Source organism: Frankliniella occidentalis, unplaced genomic scaffold (genome assembly GCF_000697945.3).
Source record: "Frankliniella occidentalis isolate FOCC.00 unplaced genomic scaffold, Focc_3.1 Scaffold93, whole genome shotgun sequence".
NCBI classification, from domain to species: Eukaryota; Metazoa; Arthropoda; class Insecta; order Thysanoptera; family Thripidae; genus Frankliniella; species Frankliniella occidentalis.
Window position 1 is genome coordinate 373,688 of NW_026267222.1, and position 5,211 is coordinate 378,898.

The window sequence follows — 5,211 nt, forward strand, 5'->3', positions numbered from 1 at the left end:
CCTCCCTCGCTCCCGTTTGGTTTAGCAGCCGAGTCATCGTGGCGGCGGACGCCCGTTTACGGCGAACAGTACCGTGTATTTATTTCCCGTCACCCTGGATTAAAATTAAAATGGTAATTTTTTTCTCCGGCCGTCAAAATTCCCCTTTCCTCGGGATCGGCTGCGCCCGGCGTTGGGTCCGGCATTGCATGGCAGGGCTCGGCACGGCTCGGCACGGCTCGGCTCGGCACCCCGCCGGCAGCAATCCACGCGACTGTCAGCGTGAGGGTAATGAATAGTCACTCATTATTGCCACCATTATCATAACCGTAATCATTGTTATAATTGATAAAGGGACGTCGCCTGCAGGAATGCCGCCGCTCGCAGCTCGCAGGCCTGTTGTGCCCAGAGGCTCTGAGTTGTGCCTCGCAGAAGCGCAGGTGGAGTATTTTCGGCGTCACTCTCGCTCAGGAACATGCACAAGGCGACGCAAGGAGTAAGTGATGTGCTGGAACGCGTTAAAAATTCAGCTGGTTTTAGGTAACATACAGAAGCACTTTTGAGGAACAAAGATGTTAAATCATACTGCTGGGGATCTTAAGGAATTTCGGTTTAATGGCGAAAGATTCCTAGAGATGCTACAAATGAGTGCCTTTTGACAGTATTCGTGCCTTGTACACTTTGTACAGGCACTAAGGCGTTAACACCTTCGTAGCACCATTGTTTTCCCTGTCAGGAATAAAACAGAAAGAAAATTTCGGCGTTCTCCTTTACAGTCTGGCCAATCAGGTGATGTCAGACGCACGCTTTTGCTCGCCGCTGCACCCCCAAACCTTATTTTCCCCCGCTGTGCAGGAAACAACCCCGCGTCGCTCACATGGCGCGACTCGAAGTCGGCGTATTCATAGTTTGCATTATTGTTACCCGTAATTCGGGAAACAGACGGCCAGCGGCAGAAACTTCCGTGAAGAAGAGCTGCTGATACAATGACGAAACGACAAAAAGGAATATACCGAAAAATAAACAGCGAAATCCGGCAGGAGTAGGGACTTTCGCACAACACAGGAGGATAGTCAAACAACAGGATCCTTCACCAAGGAGCCCGGACCGCCGAGAGAAAAAGGAGCTCGCACTCGACTCGCGCACACTAATTAGATTAATTAGGACTTGTTCCCCCCCCCCCTTCTCTCTCTTTCTCTCTCTGGCTCTTCCCTTCTGCCGCCAACTCTCTTCGTCCCGAATCATGACGGCTTGTCATTGCTAGTAATTGCACGCTATTCCGCACCACACCCAAGGATCACGCGCGTGGAGAACAACGCTCCGTCTATTAACCAATCCGGCCGAGAAAGAATTAATGAAAAAAGGGAGTCTTGATTGTGAGAGATTGCTGATAGTTAATTAATAAGCATCTCAAGGTTTGATTTGGCCTCGTTACAGAGCAGCCTTCTCGTGTTCGGGTTCTAATAAGGTTCGGCTTTGGTTTGGTTGGTCTCATTAAGGCGACGCCATGATCGCCGCATCGCACACTCATTAAGGACCGCCCCCTCCTCCCCCTTCTCTCTCTCTCTCGGTTGCGACCTCCTCTCCGCATCTCTTTCATCTTCCCCCTCTCTTCATCTCAAATCAGGACTCAAGGTTGCGGTGGTCTGTTCAATTTCGGCGGCCACTACTCTTTCTCCTGATGGTTTTGGTGCGTCGCAAAGGACCGAGGCCGGCCCGCCCGTTGCGCTGGGTGGCGTGCGTGCATTCCACTTGGGGCCTAGGCAAACACAGAGGTGAGCACCAGGACCATGGACCACCAACACGTCGCCCTCTTGATTTGACATTCTTCCCGTACGCGCTCACCCCTTGGCGGAGCCCTCCGGCCCTCCGCAGAGCTCTGACAGAAGAGCTCCCAGCTGCAGGCTGCTGCTTGTCATCGGTACACATACACCTAAAGGAAATGCATTGAACGATTTGCATTTTGCATATTTCAAGATTGAAGATGTACGATCTCACAGGTCGAACACGGAGGTGGTAGCTACAATGGTAGTTTTGAAAGCTAGAGAGGTCTTGAAAGAGTTTGAAATGTCATTTGCTGGCTTCCTAATGCGTCCTAATGACAAGGAGGCAACAACCACTTGCCTGTTCTTGGTGTACTCCAAGAGTGAAGACATTGTACGATATGGATACTACAACATGTACGGTTTAGTTTGGGAAACACTGGCGTTGGAGCTTGAATTCTTGTTTTGGAATCTAGAGAGGGATCTTGAAATCGATAGAGATCATTTGCTGGCTTCCCATCGCAAGTGAGGCAATTGGTTGTTGCTACTTCTTGATGTGCACCGAGAATGAAGAGTGAAGACATTGTATGATGTGCGTTTGGCAAGATGTAACACGTCAGATTTCTTTGAAGGAACACAGTATGCTTGGAACTAGTTGTGGTTTTGAAAGACAGATTGTAGGTCTTAAAAGCGACTGAAATCATTTGCTGCTGGCTTCCGAAACGCAAGGAAATAATTTGTCTGTTGCCCGTTTTCTGCACACTTACGGGAGAAAGTGTAGAGAGTTCGATATGGATTCAGCCCATTTAAGAACGGATGGAGTTGTTCGACATCATGTGCTGGCTTCGAGGCTGGCTTCCCGATGAATGAAAGACAGCGGGCAGAGACTTGGGGACATTGTACGATATGCATTGAGCGACGGTAGTCGAACGAAGGGAGATGAGAAATGATCCCAATTTAAGGCCACAAGGAAAGTGCTCTAGTTCCTCATAAAGCCACGCGGCCGGGCCCAAACTATGTCTGCCTGGTCTTCCGCTCCCAGGGAATCAGCACACAGCGCCGGAGGGTGGAAGGGGCTATGCCCCAACACCTCTCACCACGTGCAGCAGCCGGGAAGCAACCGAGAAGAGTCCGGACAGCGGAACTCGAGTCCAACTTAGCTCCTTCCGCCAGACGGTGGTAAAGCCATCGCCTGCAACATCTTTGCTGATTACCAACGCCGTGGATGTACAATTGACGCTTTCGCTAACCTATGCAGATCGAACTGGCAATCTGGCATAAGTGCAAAACGCAGAATCGTGTGAGGCACTCCGTCAAGTTGGCGTGGAAGGCTACGGGCATACGACCGGCCTCGGGACTTGTGGAGTGGGAGGCCTCGGGCTCGCCCCGGCCTCCGGGCCGGCCAGCCTCGAGCCGCTGGTCCCACGAACAAAGAGCGGGACTGGTGGGGCGGCAGGGCAAGGGGGAGCAGGGGGGCCAGCCGCCGGCTGCCTGCCAGCCCCGTCTGGCCGGCCAGCCGTCCTGGCGGCTGCCAGCACCGGCTGCCGGCCCGCCCGCCTGCTGGACCTGGGGCCCGGCCCGGCGGCGGCCCGGACCCCGGACCGGCTGTGCGCGCCGCCGAGCTGAGGTGGGTCTTCTCAGGCCGCCAACACACGAATGAATATTTGGGCTAAGGAGGCAGGGCAGCTGACACCGGAGAGATGAGGTGATCGCCCTGATCGAGTAGTTGGGGGACGTGACGCTGACGCCGAGGTGGCCGTCGAGCCGTTAGCCAGTCGTTGCTGGTGCGAGTTCGGGCACCGGGGGGGCTGGTCCAGCAGGCCCCAGCAGAGCAGGCAGTAAACCGCGACACACAGTTTAACGACCTATGAATCTCATTCCTTCCCCGACACGGACCGGCACGACGGCCCGCCCTTACAGTTGTACGCCGCCACGCACGGCGACCAGCCAAGCCTTTCCAGAGAAGCGGGGTGATCTCGTTTCGCAGACGCAACACAACAGGGATGTGTGCGCCGTGTTGGTGTGGATGACGGCACCACACAGGCACGGCCGCAGTCAGCACACCGACTCCCCCCACGCTGACCAGACCAGCCCGACCAGCCCCGACACCAGGTGGGCGGAAACCCTGGGCACTTATTCACCGCCGGCGGACACAATAGCTCGGTCTGCCAGACGGAAGGAGAGCGACACATCAGGCGTTGCCTCGACGTAGACGATGTCGCTGTCCAGCGCCCTGTCCGAAGGGCTGCCTCTCCCGCCGGCCAGCCTCCGCCGCGGCCGGCGGCACGCGCCCCCGCCCCCGCCGCCCACCTGGGCGCACCTGCAGCCCGCAGCACCCGGGCGCCACGCACCTCGACAGCTGTTCCCACGCCGAAACCCCTCGTCCTGCGCGGTGCATCCAGGGGTGACGCGGCGCGCGCGGTGCTGGCCGCCGCGCCCGGACTGTGCTCCGGCAAGGTCAGAGGCAGAGGGGGAGGGTCTCCGCCGTCGGGTACAGCGCGCTCGCGCCATCATGACCCCCGGCGCAACAACAGCTGACAGTTCGACAGCCGGCCCCATGGCACCCCTGCGGCACAACTGTCAGCTCCCGGGGATAACGACGCCTGGAAGCGACTTCCACGTTACTTCCGCGAAATGCGTTTTCACACTGACTCTAGAAATGATCTCGACTGGGCTCCCGTCACGTCTCTTCCCTTCCATCTCCCCTCCCCATACCTCTCGCCCTTGATGATGTTCGCGAGGCTGTGCACCAATGCTTACCTGTGGCGGGACACGCGCGGCTGCCTGGCGCGGCTGGCACCCTGAGCCGGCTGGCCGGGCCGGGCTCTAGCCTGAGGCGCTCCGAGGGAACTGTTGCATGGCTCCGAAAAAAAAATCCTTCGGCGGGCAGGAAAGGGTGGTGTGGCGGTGGCGGCAGTGGTGCCGGGGACGATGATGATGTCGGTGGTGTTCTCGGCAGCGCTGTTTGGTATCCTGAGCGCTTGCGCCGACACACTCACAAACACACTCACTCACACGTAATGCTAGTTTGAGTCACAAACTAGAAGAGATTTGCACTAAAGGGCGCTGGAATGACGTCGTCGTCAATGAACACACTTGATAACAAACACCAACATCAACGCCAGAACAAAGCAACAACAACAACAACAATCACCCACTCGCTTCTGATTTCCTCGTGCGGTGAAGTTGGTTGTTCACAGACACACTGGGCACAACGCGACGCGAGCGCACTCGCACGCAGCGCGCGAGCGAGGCGGGACGAGACGCGTGACGACGGCAAGGCTCCGTCCTCGTGGGCCTCCCGGCGAGCAATGCGCGGAGTGGCGCGGCGTCGGCGCGGCGGGGACGGCGCGGCGGGCCGGGCCGAGCCGAGCCGAGCCGAGCGCGCGGATCGCGGCGGAACGGCGAGAGGGAGAGAGAGAAAGAGAGCGAGAGAGAGAGAGACCCCTCCCACCGCCCCACCACGCCG

The 5,211-nt window shown here is 57.3% G+C and overlaps 1 protein-coding gene across 3 annotated transcripts in view; it reads right to left on the bottom strand.

Moving 5' to 3' along the window:
• LOC113213388 (loricrin) overlaps window positions 1-5,211 on the bottom strand; it is a 166,264-nt gene that overhangs the window by 94,828 nt on the left and 66,225 nt on the right. Inside the window, exon 1 of one of the 3 annotated variants that reach the window (XM_052269462.1) lies at window positions 4,503-5,068. The exons of the other annotated variants lie outside the window; for them this stretch is intronic. The gene's annotated coding sequence lies outside the window, so the exon portion shown is untranslated. Of the gene's footprint in view, window positions 1-4,502; window positions 5,069-5,211 lie in introns of those variants that run through there. 3 annotated transcript variants of the gene reach the window in all.